This window comes from Camelus dromedarius, chromosome 4 (genome assembly GCF_036321535.1).
Source record: "Camelus dromedarius isolate mCamDro1 chromosome 4, mCamDro1.pat, whole genome shotgun sequence".
In the NCBI taxonomy this organism is placed as follows: Eukaryota; Metazoa; Chordata; class Mammalia; order Artiodactyla; family Camelidae; genus Camelus; species Camelus dromedarius.
In genome coordinates, this window is record NC_087439.1 from 16,502,946 (window position 1) to 16,518,178 (window position 15,233).

The window sequence follows — 15,233 nt, forward strand, 5'->3', positions numbered from 1 at the left end:
AAGCACCATTTCTGGGCATAACCTCAAACCTTCTGAATCAGAATCTCCAGAAGAGACTTGGGAATTTACCAGGCAACCCAGAGGATTCTGAAGGTTGACAAAAATGGGAAACTCTGAGAATCGAATTTTGAGTTCCAGGCTGTACCCTCTGCTGCTAGCTCTTTTCCTGCCTACTCTGGGGCTCAGTGGGTGAAAATGCACTAGTGCACCCCAGGGCTATTTCTTTTTGCCTTTTTCCTCCCTGGAGGCTTGCTACCAAATGCTGCATCTTTAGCATATGGAATTTTTTTTTTAAACCTTTTTCTCCATTGTTAGGTGAGAAAAGACCTCTGAAGCATTTAAATCTCAATTCTAGGCAAAGAGATGTTAATAGCTACAACCCAGAGGCATTGCCGTTTCCTGTTCTTAGTGTTTCAAAAACAAAATGCAGATTCTTGACCTTGGTTGTGCTGCAGCTTGTAATCTAATCTCCTGACTGGTCTGCGTAACTAACAATTTTTTGGAGAGCTCACGAAATGGAAGGATAGTGTTATAATGGAAGAAATGGATAGAAATGATAATCCTGTTTCTCTAAGATCAAGGAAAACAGCAGTTGTTAAGGTTTTTTTTATATCTTATAAAAACTGGTAAATATATTTAATACAAACACCTCAAATTCTTAGGGCCTTTGAGAAGTCCTTAAATATTTTCCCTTCTTTAGCTTTGGATTCTTAATAAGACAGTAGGGATATGCACCCCTAAAGGGCTCCTCCTGCGAGGACTGAAGGTAAACACACAGACAAGGATTTCTCACCAGGGGGCGACTTTGTACCCCAGGAGACAGTTTTGGTTGTCAGAAAGGGTGGTCTGGGGAGGCACTGGCAACTGGTGGGTAGAATCCAGGGAAACTGCTAAGCATCCTCTTTGTTCAGGCCAGTCTCCACAACAAAGAACTATCCAGCCCAAAGCGTCAACAGTGTTGAGGCTAAGAAACTCTGATGTAGACCCAAAACAAATCCTGTCCACATCCTCGAAGCTCCATCCAGGATCATCCACCTGCTCTCCACCTGCCCCCTTGCAACCCAAGGTGACCTTCTTGGTAGAACCAAGATTTGAAACGATGTCTAGCAACCTCTAAAGCTGTATTCTTTCCATTCCAACATGCTTTCTCCCACTGCTGGGCAGACTACTTTACTCTTTACTGTTGATTTTACAGAGGGGTCCTTAAGATTGCAAACTCTATATTCAGTTTCAAATTCACTGAATATCCTCTCATTATACTCTTTTCGGGTAGAAAATAGAGAATGGAGGCTTGAGAGAATGTAGGTAACATGGAGAAGCTTGACGTCATTGGGGATTTGTGTCTATCTTGTTTTAAACAGAGCAACTGAGTTCTCATGAATCAAGATATTTAAAACTTAATGTATTTTAAGAGAAAAAAAACCCCTGAGACTTCAAGGACAGAGACAGAACTAGAAATAAGTTGAAAGTGATGGACACTTTCTGACTTCTCTTGCCACCAGATACAGCTGGACGGTACTTGACATATTTTGACAGCCAAAGTTTTAAATATTTAAGAGCATTAAATAATGGACACATAACAGAAACACGGAGGGAAAAATTGAACACTGTGAACTCAATTATGTGTCAGTAACAAGGAGTGAAAGCAACCAACCCATACAGAGAGGTCCACACACCCATCTACAAATGGGGAAAAAAAAAAAAAATATATATATATATTACTGAAGGGTAGACTAGATATATGACTCATGTTTAATTTAAAATGAACTTGCATTTTGAACTCAGATGAGTAGCACTGAAATACCATTAAATGTTGTGAACTTTCCTAGAAGTAAAAATTTACAGTAATCAAAATATTAGAATTTTCTCCCCCTCGGGTGTTCATAACCATAGGACAAATGATTAAATATACCCTTTATGTGGAAATGCCCTGTAGTGACTATGAACCTCGTATTATAAAGAAAATTAAGACAATAAAAGGAAATTAGTTTTAAAAGAAACATTTAAAGTTTCCTTTAACTGTTTCCTTTACCCACATACATCAGCCATTAAATTTTCTCTAGTAAACTTTCCAAAAGTGGAATCAGGTTTTCCACTAAGTTGATGAAGAAGCAGGAGGAGGGGACACTTGGGCTATTACAAGAGATAGGCTTTGCTGACAAAGCCATCAGGATTGGTTCTGCCTCCTGGTCTTGCCTCATTAGCTATTCTCACTTCACGGTCCACAGGCCCGGGGGTGATGAGGGGAAAGCGGAGGTCCAAGTGGTCAGTGAGAAAGGGAGGGGAGGCTGGGACAGCACTCAAAAAGAAGAGGGAAGGAAACCCTAATTTGAAAAGATACACACACCCCAGTGTTCACAGCAGCACTATTTACAATAGCCAAGACATGGAAGCAACCTAAATGTCCATCAACAGATGACTGGATAAAGAAGTTGTGGTATATTTATACAATGGAATACTACTCAGCCATAAAAAAGAATAAAATAATGCCATTTGCAGCAACATGGATGGTCCTGGAGATGATCATACTAAGTGAAGTAAGTCAGACAGAGAAAGATGAATATCATATGATATCACTCCTATGTGGAATCAAGAAAATGAAACAAATGAACTTATTTACAAAATAGAAACAGACTCACAGTCATAGAAAACAAACTTATGGTTATCAGCAGGAAGGGGGATGGAGGGATAAACTGGGAGTTCTGGATTTGCATATACTAACTATGATGTCTAGAACAGATAAACAACAAGGTCCTACTGTATAGCACAGGGAACTATATTCAGTATCTTATAGTAACTTATGGTGAAAAAGAATGTGAAAATGAATCTATGTACGTTCCTATATGACTAAAGTATTGTGCTGTACACCAGAAATTGACGTGACATTTTAAACTGACTATACTTTAATAAAAAATATATTAAAAAAATAAAATAGATAAACAGCAAGATCCCACTGTATAGCACAGGGAACTATAGTCAATGCTTTGTAATAACCTATAATGAAGAGAATATGAAAAGGAATATATATGTGTATAACTGAATCACTTTGCTGCATATCAGAAATTAACACATTGCAAACAGATTATACTTCAATAAAAAACATTTTTTTAAAAAAGAAGAGAGAGTACCAGATATGCATCCTATACATCACAGTTTTCCAGGTGACCTGGCAAAAGGAAAAAATAATAGAGATGTGAGCAGAGGAGCCAGAGGTAAAATTTACCTACCAAGGACACCATTACCTTTAATAAGGAATAGTCAAGCCTTAGAGAAGAGAAAAAGGATGAATCTGACAAAAGCTGGAGGTGCAAGATGGGCAAGGCTTTTGAAGAGGAATGGGAGGGAGGATGGGTTTAACAATGGGCATAACATAAACTCACTGTAACTGTCAAAATTCGGGTTAGAAGCTCAGGAGAATACTTGTACCATGACACATTAAATGATTACTCTATTATTTAATTTATTCATCAGAGCTAATGCTGGAATAGATGATGTACATTTTCTAACCTTGAGTGCTCCAGAATTTTGGAAACACTAAGGAAGACAAAGGACCCTGTGATGGGCTGAACTGTGCACCCCAAAATCGTTATGTTGACATCCTAACCCCCAGTAACTCAGAATGTGACTGTATTTGAAAATATGGTCTTTAAAGAGGTGATGGATATCAAATAAGGTCATTAGAGTGGGCTGCAATCCAATATGACTGGTGTCTTTGTTAAGAAGAAGAGATTAGGACAGACACACACAGAGGGAAGACCATGTAGGGACATCAGGAAAAGACCACCATCTACAAGCCAAGGAGAGAGGCCTCAGAATGAAACCAGTGCTGCCCACACCTTGATCTTGGACCTCCAGCCTCCAGAACTGTGAAAAAAATAAATTTCAGTTGTTTAAGCCACACAGTCTGTGGTACTTGGTACCTTGCTTCTTAAACATTTTAAAAATTTTTTAAGTATAGTCAGTTTGCAGTGTGTGTCAGTTTCTGGTGTACAGCATAATAGTTCAGTCACACATGTACATACATATATTCCTTTTCATATTCCCTTTCATTATAGGTTACTAGAAGATATTGAATATAGTTCCTTGTGCTATACAGAAGAAACTTGTTGTTTATCTATTTTATATATAGTAGTTATTATCTGTAAATCTTGAACTCCTAATTTATCCTTTCCTACTCCCTCTCTCTCCTGGTAACCATAAGTTTGTTTTCTAAGTCTGTGAGTCTGTTTCTGTTTTGTAAATATGTTCATTTGTTTTTTTTTTTTTTAGATTCCACATATAACTGATATCTTATGGTATTTTTTTCTCTGTCTGGCTTTACTTCTTTTAGAGTGATGATCTCTGGGTCCATCCATGTTGCTGCAAATGGCATTATCTTTTTTATGGCTGAGTAGTATTCCATTGTATAAATATATACGTACTTGGTACTTTGTTATGGTGGCCTGAACTAACACAGTTCTCTACACCCTGTACTCTTAAAGTGCAGAAAAGGAGTAGTCACCTAAGGCCACTGCACTGTCCAGCTTCATGAATCATCTGTGGAGTCTTAAAATACGGATTCTGGTCTTCTGGTGTGTGGATGTGGAATAAGTCCAAGGAATCTGTGTCATTTAAAGGTCTTCAGTTACCCCTGAGAGTTAATCTTTAATCTGAGAGGACAGTGGCTAAGATACTATGAAAAGTACAGAGAGTGTAATACTGGGCATTACTTTTTCAGATTTGCAAGAGAATGCGAGCAAGAAAAAAAGTGATTTTTTTTCCTTATGAAATACATCAATACATTTTTTAAAGAATTTTTTTTGTGGCATAACATATCTATTAACAAAAAGAAAAAAATAACTTGCAAGTCTTAATTATAACTTTATTTTAATGTATAACTTTCTGCATTATATAGTATTAGTGGCAGCTAAAAATTATTGTGTACTCTGTACTATTGTGCATAAATATTAACTTATTTAATCCATAGACAAACACACGCACCCCAGTGTGGCATGTATTATATTTATTTTACAGATGAAGAAACCCCACTTATACATTTGCATAAGTGCGTGCCATGTATGTGTGTGTGTGTGTGTGTAGTTTTAGGTAAAATACAAAAGATATCCTAATCGTCCTTGACTGATATCAATTTTTTTACACTTCAATTAATATTCTTGTGTTGTGCAGATTAACTTTTAACAGTTCTTGAGCTGAATATAAATATTTATCCTCTCTCTCCTTTTCTTGCTGGCAGGGTAGAGAAGTCTAAGACATCTCTGTGGAGAGGGTAAAAGATGAATTGCAAACAATTGATGGATTTCTCTTAAGTTTTACATTCATGATTAAACAGCATCATCTGATGACTTACTCAGCAACTGGAAGACAATAAAACATAACTAAATCTGTCAATTAGCATTTTCATCATCTCTCCTGGCAGAGCTTAATGGCATCTGCAAAATGCAATTTCCCACCTCGAGCTCTTTGACATTTTCTATTTCCTCCCGCGTTTCCTCCCGTTGCTCCTGTTATGACTGAGAGCAGCCGCGCGCTACACTCCACGGTGGCAAATGCATCACCTGCCGTTGAAGGGAAAGCAATTATTGTGTCCTCGCTAAATCTAGGGGGCGGCTTGGGCACTGCTTTTCCACTGAAGTGCATAAACCGTCAACCCAGGTTTTAAGTGGCTGAACCTTCACGACAGCAGCTAGGCTGCAGGTTGATGTCACCTGAGGTGCCCATTAAGGGTGTGGAAAGCTGCCAGACCAGAGAGCTTTTCCAGTAACTAGAATCCTCCCTCCAGGGAGCTCGCCACGTTCCCACACACAAAGCGATGCTCGGTGACTGGGAGGAGAACGTATTGACTCTCCCTTCCTGTTCCCCTGATTTGAGGACGGCAGCCCTGGAGGGGAGGCTGGGCTGTTTCTCAGCTGGTTTTCTAGCGGGTGGGAGCAGGTGCTATTTACACAACTGTCAGGAACGACATCTCTTTCTTTTCCATTCAGGCAGCTACGTTTAGCTCACGTGTGTGTCACACGTGTGGACCCCTAACTCCGCTGTCTCGGAACAGTCAAGAAAGGAGATCCCAGGTGATAAGAAAGCATGCGCCCTCGGGGAACCTTCAGAGTGTCATCTTGGAGAGCTTTGTCCCTCAAGGGGACATCTTAATTGAGAGTCAAGTGCCTTGACAAAACATGCTCAATGTAACATTTCTGCCTGAGTCATTTTTTAATGCACCTTTGCCTCTCTGTGCCAGAGAAATTGCCTTTAAATACCAGCAAGCACCAAATGAAACATTCCCTTCTAAATAAATACGCCAAGCCTCTATTAACCAGAATCCAAAAAACCTGAATTATCGAATTAACAAGAATCAGTTTTAACACTTTGTTTTTAGAAGAAAGAATCAATGCTCAAGTGCATATTCTCATTTCAGCCAAACTAACGAATGCCAGTGCTTTTCTTGGAGTCAGCCTCTTGGTGGTTCAGCTTCCACCCAGCTTCTCATATAGAGAAGTTTTTAGAATATTGACCCTCTGTATCACACAGTCATACAGTCTACCCAATAATCACACAGTCAACATACAAAGGTACAATGATTGGCATGTTTATGCTTAAGAGTTGAACATTTTAGAAAAAATTGCCACTGTACATAATTTTTTAAAAATGTTAATGATTATGGGGTCAATGACAAAGTAAACACAAATTCATATTCATGCAAACACCCTTGGCCTCTCTAGTTTTCCTGAGTCAAAGTTTTCAATGTTTCCTTAACTCTGCTATTTGTTTTACTTCTGAACAAGGCTGTAAGCTTTCCCTCACTCCACAGATGGGGGCCCCGAGGTGGGAGGTTCAGTCACCTGCTCAGAGTCAGACAGCATGTCAGTACCCAGCAGCAGGTCACACATGCTGGCTGTGGGCTGAGCATCTCGTGACTGAATCCATCACTGCTGAGATGGTACCACCTGACACCGCTTCTTGAAAAGGTTCTCCTTTGAGAGAAAATCCTGGTTTTAAAAAACAGAGTTTCTATTACCCAACAATGAGCTCCTTGCCAGCTCTTTGCAGAATAATTAATTATGAACCTAAAATTTGCCATTGGTTCTCTGAATTTTCCTTTAATATTCACTGGCAGAATGAACACAAGGCCTCTACATTTAAATCTTCCCAGAGTCGGTTCAGAAGGTGCAATTTCCAATATTCTGACTAGCAGCTCCAAGAGTTTTCTAGGCAGTAGGCGGTTCAGTCATTCCAGAGTTGCTCTAGACAAAAAAAATGTAGGGGGTGATGACGTGTAGATCCAGATATTTATTTTTTTGTTTCAGAGGAAACCTGGAGTTTGAAGAGGTCACCGGTGAGCACATGGTATGTTGGCAGAGCACAGGCGCTGGAGTCACTCGGCCTGAGTCTGAAGCTCCCTTGGCCCTTAACACATTACCACGAATGTGACTGTTCTTCCCTTCCTCCCATAACAAGGAACCATCATGACCATGAGGAACTCAACAAACAAGAGTGTGGAAGTGAAGTCACGCAGAAATACCCAGTGGTCATTCACGTCAACAACTGCTATCCATAGTACCACTCACTGTCACCTTTCCAACACCACTGAATTAGTAGCAGAGTCAGGAGTGGTGGCACTATCACATCTTCCCATCTTCCTTCAACACTTTCTAGAATCATGTCTGAAAAAGTCCTGAGAACCAATCAGACTGCATCACTAAACACCATGCAATAAGAAGGTACAGTCAGAAAAAAATCTCAATTCTTCTTTGCCTCAATTTTTATACTATTTGTTGCTCACCTACACAGTAAGGGATTGCACTGGGTCCCTTGAGAAACTAAAAGTGACGAAGACATGAGGAAGAATCTTGCAGCCTCCCAGGCAGGCAGACGTGTGCATATGTCAATCAGGTACAAGGCTGTGTGAAAGGTGCTATAGAAGGGACCCAATGGACCATGAGAAGGAGATGCAGGGGAGGAACGCCAGTGACCACTCCCTTGAGAGATGGTTTATTTCAGTGGTTATGAGGGTGGATGCTGGAGTCATCCCTCCTTGAGTTCTTTGACCCTGGACCAGTCCCACAGCCACTGGTCTTTGACCTTGGGCAAGTCCCTCAGCCACTCTGAGTCTCAATTTCCTCATCTGTAAAATGGGTAGAATGTCAATGACGATTCCTACCTCATGTGGATTTTAAGAAAATCATATGAATTAACACTTGTAAAGCTGGCCCCATGTAAGGGTTAGCCATTCCCCTGGGGGACTGAGTTGGCACAGCAGTGCTCATGGTGGTGGTGGTGGTTACAAAGATTTGTCACTGAGGGCACGCCATGGGACAGATGCCAGCATAGGCACTTTACGTTCATAATCTTGTTTTATGAATCTTCCCAGGAAGTAGCTATTATTACCCCCATTTTATAAGTGATGGCTTGAGTTGAATGCCTTGTCTGAGGTCACAAAGGTGGTGACTGGCAGAGTGGAGATTCAATCCCATGACTGCCTAGCTCCTAAATCCATTTCCTCCTATCACTCTACACTGCCTTTTATCATTTCTCCATGTTTGTACATAAAAATAATTTCCTTCAGTTGTAGGAAGGAAACTCTCCATGGGCAAACTCTCCAGGTACAAAGCCACATAGAACTGGCCTTGTTATCCAGTTGTTCTCCATTCGCAACTGTCCCCTTCAAGAGGGCTGCGGTGAGTCTTAAAGACGAAATAAGCAGCTCATGCTAAATTAAAGTGTAGAGAACCAGATGCCTTTCCAAAAAGTAATTAGCAAAATTCCTGAATTAGGGTGCCCCTCACACTGGTGCAGTGCAGAAAACAGCTTCCTGGTATTAGATTTTCCATATAGTGGTAGGAGAGAGCAGCTCCTAGCAACCCTGGGTGAACTGGGTCTCTGCTGTGAATTGAAGATACATAGAAATCCAAACACACGTTCATTTACTTATGGTTGCTCAGTACCTTCTATAATAATGGCAAACATTTGCTGAGTGCTAATTATGTGACATTCATTGTGCTGAGTGTTAAGTTTCATGTGGCCCAATGGTGTAAGTATTGGTGTCATCCCCATTTTACAAATGCTCTGACCTAGGCACCAAGGGGTAAAGTAACTTGCCCAACTGTCAGTATCTGTGGAATATCTTAATGGTGCTGGGATTCAGATGCAGGCAATCTGCTTTCTGAACTATAATCAGCTGTGATAAAGTTTCTTCCCCTCTCACTCATAATCCAAGCAAAAAATGTTTCTTTAAACAAGCAGATTACTATCCTTCCCCATAGAAATACAACCCAAAGCCTAGTTCCTAAATTGCTAGCAATCCCTTTGATAACTATTTAAATTTAAAAAGTTAAAGGTCTAATCTGTTCATAGAAACATAATTAGTACATATATGTAAACTAAAAAACATGTGCAGTATACTGTATATATGTATTTACATGCAATATAATGTGTATGTGCAGTTGAACTATAATAATTCTACCTAATAAGACTGAAAAAGGAGAAAAAATGAAAATAAAAAAATGACTTACACATGCAAAAAAATAAATAAAATAAAATTAATTGCTAGCAATTCTTCCTATGTGACCACTAGTTGGCGCTCTAGCTGAGAAGAGTACATCTCTCCCCCATCCAGTTGGACAAACACATGCAAGCAAAGACAATGAATGCTATAATTTACGCACAGAGAGAAGTAGAAATCAGTTTGGCATTTGGGGGCTGGGTATGTCACTGAAAGAAAAACAATTACATAAAGCCCCTTAATCCTGTGTATATTTTACCTGTATTGTAAATCTCCTTCATTTTAAATCTGTCACTTGCTCTATAAAAATGCATAGAATAAGGAGCCATAAAAAAATTAAATAAAAAATTTAGCCTAATGATATATTGATAGTGCATACATATCTTTATTTTTGCATATTTTGCATTGTGGTAAAGAGGTCCATTCAAAGACGAGTTTCAATAATTATTTACTTCTCACATTACTATTATAATCAATTATGCCGATTAAGAAAATTATCGTCCTCTTTAAGAATCACTTTGCTAAGTGAAGTAATTAGAACTGATATTTTATTTTCTATTTCAGTTCCAAAAATGGATTTCCTATGCTAATCAGAGTATGAAAGTTGGGATATAAATTTCTCAAAACAAAATGAATGGCTACTCAGGCTTCAAGTCTGACATTTTATATCGCATTTGGTGTTTGTCAGGAATTTGCTCTTGAGAAGACATTGCTGATTATTATATCTGTCAGCACGGAAATAGGTAGACATTTCTCTATTTTATAGTCTCAAGTATCTGATATTCTAAGAATGAAGAGGTGTAGGCTTTCAACAAATAAGGAGGGCTGAAAAATCAACACCTTCTTTCTACTAACACAGCCGTTATTTCTTAGAGTTTGAAAAGCAGGGAAGAGATTGCCACCATTTACTGGAGGTCGTGGCTGTACTTAGCATTAAACTCAACAAAACGTATTTTCTCTATCCCTTACAGTTCTCTGGCTAGTAGTTACTGTATTAGTATTTTTTTCAGTTAAGGAAACAAGCTCAGACAAGGGATGGAATTTGTGTTCTAACAAACAGCGAGTCAGTGACTGACTCAGGACTCAGACTCAGGTCTGTTCATTCAAAGGGAGACGCTCTGTCATTCCTTGAATCCCCCCAAATGCAAACAGTGGGACTATATTTTATCACAAGGATAGAGCTCCATGATAATTGTGCCCTTTGGCATGATTGTCTTGGTAATGTTTCAAATCAAACTGAATGTCCTCCCCTGGTTTTTACACTAAAGTGAATTGTAGAGGAAAATACATAAAATTGCAGGTTGAAGATGCACTTGAAGCAAAGATAAAAATAATATTTTCAGATATATTAACGGAGTTAGCAAACTGAAGGGAAAGGGAAAATCACTCAGTGAGATAAGATGGGAATCCTAATTTCAAATCAGCTAATAATTATATGGGGAGATCTGAAAAAATCTCCCACCACCCTGGCCTTGAAATATCTCATTTATAGAATGAAGGGTTATACTTTTTAGGTTAACAACTTCTCTTTTGCTAAAGGAATAGCTTATAAAATTGCTCCCACTCCAAAAGTGAGAGGCAGCAGAAACTCTCCGAGGCAGAGGCCCAGCCCTACTGTCTCTCTACTCTAGGAGCCGACGAGGTGTTCATTAAATAATGTCACCCAGAACTGTCCCCTGGTCCTAGGTGTCTATTAGAGAGACCTAAGTGGCATTGTTATAATAAATACCAAGGACTAAAATTGCCAGACCCTTTAGAGGCTCCTGTCATAAACCAACAAACTTCATGTCATATGGCAGTACTAGATGTCTCCCCACCCAACCCCCAGTCTTCTTCATTTTATTATTGTAAGGATTGATTGCATCTTACAAATATGTCAATAAGATGGACAAGTTTTATTTTCCATATGGCATGTTCAGTCCATCCTCAGCACAGTTGGGTTTTAGACCTAGCTCTGCCATTGCTGAGCTATGCTCTTTGAACTTCTAAACTAAACTTCTCTGGCCTTGGAAACTTCATTGGCTTGAGATTTCTCATATCTTGGATGCTCCAAATTCAGGGCAACTTGGTTTAAGAGGCAGGTTTCTGGAAGGGAGAGTCAGTAAACTGGAGTTCTGCATGAATGCTCTTCTCAATGTCTCTTACAGGTTCAAACCAGGCTGATGTAGAAAGAATTTTCTTCGTTGTTTTGTGCTGAATTGTGTCCCACCAAAATTCATACCAAACCCCAGAACCTCAGAATGGGACTGTTTTTGGAGATGGGGCCTTCAAAGAGGTGATTAGTTAAAATGGAATTTTCAGGGTCATCCCTAATCCATTATGACTGGTATTCCTGTAAGAGGAGATCTGGACACAGAGAGAGGGAGAGAATCAGACACAGGTACACCCAGAGACAACCGTGTGAACACATAGCCAGCAGGTGGACACCTGAAAACCAAAGAGAGAGACCTCAGAAGAAACCAAACCTGCCAACACCTTGACCCCAGTCTCCAGAACTGTAGGAAATACTGTTTAAGCCACTCAGTCTATGGAACTTTGTAATGGCACCTCGAGCAAACTAATATACTCATTATATCAAAAATCAACATCCTTGGATAGAATGAACCATTCTTATAAAGAATTTCATGGTATAGCAGAAAATGTACATCCTTAGACAACTTTACCCCCAAAATTAGTAACATATTTTTTAGGCTATAAGCAATTATTATAATATGTGTTATATTCATATGTTTAAACATGTCTTATTCCATCAAGTAAAATGTTTGAACCAAATTTTCAAGAAATCTGGATTTTAATATTAACAAGTTACAGTTAAGATTCTCAGGATGTATTAAGGACATTATGGGAAAATAAAGTGAATTATATAAGTTTATGGAATTTTCTGTTTGCTTCCATCAAATTTCAAATTTGGTTAGGAAAAAAATACAGCAATCTCTCCTCACAGGCACTGGTTTTTAATGGTGTGAGGAGTACAGTTAAGTTCTGCACAAAGTGATAGAACAGGCCGTCCCCTACGGACACCAGTAAATGCTCAAAGTTGGGGGGGGGCGTCCTATAAAGACACACCAGTTGTTACTAATGTCATTGCATCCCAGCTCATGAACAATAATATTCTGTAATCACCTACAGTGGAAAAGAATCTGACAAAGCATAGATAAATGTTATCTATTATCTATAAATATTCTAATAAAGAATATATATATATATTCATAACTGAATCACTCTGCTATACACCTGAAACTAACACAACATTGTAAATTAACTATACTTCAATTTACAAATGGCTTAAAAAATACCCAACAGAGTAAGCTACATAATCATCCATAGCCTAAGAAGGCTTTGACTCATATACTAGCAACCTGGATAACGTACCTCAGTTTCATAGGGCATTCTAAGACTTTAAGTCCTATTGCTCTATCACTGATCCATTCTTTTCATTCTTAGAGCATTCGAACAAAAGCAATACAATGAGTAGCAGGTCCTATTTGATATGAAAGACAATGGAGGCATAACTGATCTAATTAGAGTGTAGTGGAGCCATCAAGACTAGAACCCACATATTCCCTGTTTCACTGCAGAGAAGTGGCCCTACTTTGCAAGAGAACATGTTGTGACACATAAGCTTCTTTAAGTTCCAAGGACATGTACCTCTTCTGTCTGTGCCTGCTGTCATTACACACAGGGATACAACTGAAGTCAATACTATAATATAAATTCTTAAAACTTTAACTAACCATCTCCTTTGTTTCTCTTCCCTCCCTCAAGTCCCTTGAGCAACAGAGAGAACCCTCAAGTTGTATACATTTTTGAAAATAAATCTGCCACAAGAGAGAATCTCCTAGGAATAATGAGAACTTTATGGAACTTTTCCTCTTTTGATCTTTAAAAAGAACACAAGGTTAAGTCACTTAAAAGAAAAAAAAAAAAGAGTTCTATGAAACAGGTCCCCTGGGCTGTGAATTCATGCCCCTGAGCTATTTTTAATAAAATATATAAACAGTGGGTTGCTTTGGTCTTTGAAGAGCCAGACTTTAGAACAAGGCAGAACAAAGAATTCCTTAACTTTTGACATTTAAGAATTTTTATGTGCGTGAAGGGCAGCTAATTGAACAAGTTGGGCTGGGCTGCTGGGACCAGAACTGGAGCGCCATATTTCAACCGCACATCATAGTACTCTCAATGGCAACCATTAATTTCTTTCTACCAAGACGGATTGTCTTCTGCTCAATACCAATTGGGGGAAATAATTAAGAAAATCTAGAGCCAGCGTGAAAAAGTTAGGCTGTCCTGACAAGGTGATTCTTCAGTTCGTAATTAGCAACTGATTAAGTGTTATGCATGGTGACTTTGCAGAAGAATAGCTAGTTATTTAGAATACTAATCTCACTTTCTTTTTAAACTGTCTTTCACTGATTTTGCCCTTTCTGTCCCATCCCATAAGTAGGCCATTTTGTAGAAAATAAATTAAGAGCATCAGTGTAGATCAGCTACAATTCTAGAAACCTTGGTGTGGTCTTTAGTTTTATATGTTTGGTTTCAGAAGCAAATCCACTGCCTGTTGGCTGAACATTCATCTGGTTATTTTAGCTTACTGGGGTTTGAAAGCCAATCCCTCCCCCCATGCCCTGCACACTTTGTCTTTATTGAACTTCCCAAAATATATACCCCCTGGCCAGCAAATTATTATGTTTTTTAATTATACCAGTACACACACACACACACACACACACACACACAGCCTGGCTTTTCATGAAGCAAAGGGCAAGTGTTTGAAATATACATCAGATTGTAGTAACAGCAAGTTATTCACAACTATCTGGAGTTGACCAGCAATTTTTTTTATAGCTTGGCAGGAAATGCCTTTTTTGTTTAAATTAAGGATCATACATTCTAGCTATCACTTTGGGAATGAAAAAGAATGCTTGTTCTCTTCATCTCAAATAATGTTCAAAGAACTCATTTTCCTGAAAAGTCCTTTCTTCTGGCCAAACTAAGTTTTACTGAAAGAACTTATGGTATTTTAAACATTGGGACTCTAAGCCTTTTTCTTTATTTCCCCTTCTCCTTACATTCTACAAATATGTATGAAGACTTTATTTTACATTAAGCTGTATCTTATATAATTCAATTGTTTGCTTTACAAAAATGGCTTTAGATAGTCCACGACAAAGTGTGGAGAAACCTGTCCTCAAATATCTTTAAAATCTGACTGACAAGCAAGAAAGCAGCAGCAAATGATTGCTTCCACAACCATAGACCTTAATAAACATAACTTGAGTGATATAAAATAGCAAAGGTTATCAGAATTAGAGATGGTATGTTAGACAGAGATTGCTGTGCGGAAGAATGGGATTAATCTGGATCTTAAAAGTACATTTGGAAAAAGAGAAGGCATTCTAGGATCTACACATTCCATTTCTTATGCCTCACTGCACTCCTATTTGCTTCCCAACTCAGTGGTCAGTCAGCTCCCCTCCCCAGGGGCATCACTGTTTCTAGACTTCCCAAGGAACATTGCCAAAATGGTTCTATTTAGACACTATTTCATGTCACATGCTTCATTCAAACCACTCTAGATGTTCACAGGTCTTTTCCCCCCCCGCTAAACTATTGTCAGTTTCATTAACCACCATCTGCTCCTAAATGAAATTACTAAGACCATTGAATCAAATCTATCCTTTGTTATCTCCTACAAGTACAGGCATTTATCCCACAAAAAAGGCATTTATTCTAGTCTAAA

General features: G+C 38.8%; 1 protein-coding gene across 11 annotated transcripts in view; it reads right to left on the minus strand.

The window, feature by feature from the left end:
• The window catches only part of NCKAP5 (NCK associated protein 5), a 918,970-nt gene that overhangs the window by 613,994 nt on the left and 289,743 nt on the right, over positions 1-15,233 (minus strand). Inside the window, exon 1 of one of the 11 annotated variants that reach the window (XM_064484708.1) lies at positions 3,129-3,539. The exons of the other annotated variants lie outside the window; for them this stretch is intronic. The gene's annotated coding sequence lies outside the window, so the exon portion shown is untranslated. Of the gene's footprint in view, positions 1-3,128; positions 3,540-15,233 lie in introns of those variants that run through there. 11 annotated transcript variants of the gene reach the window in all.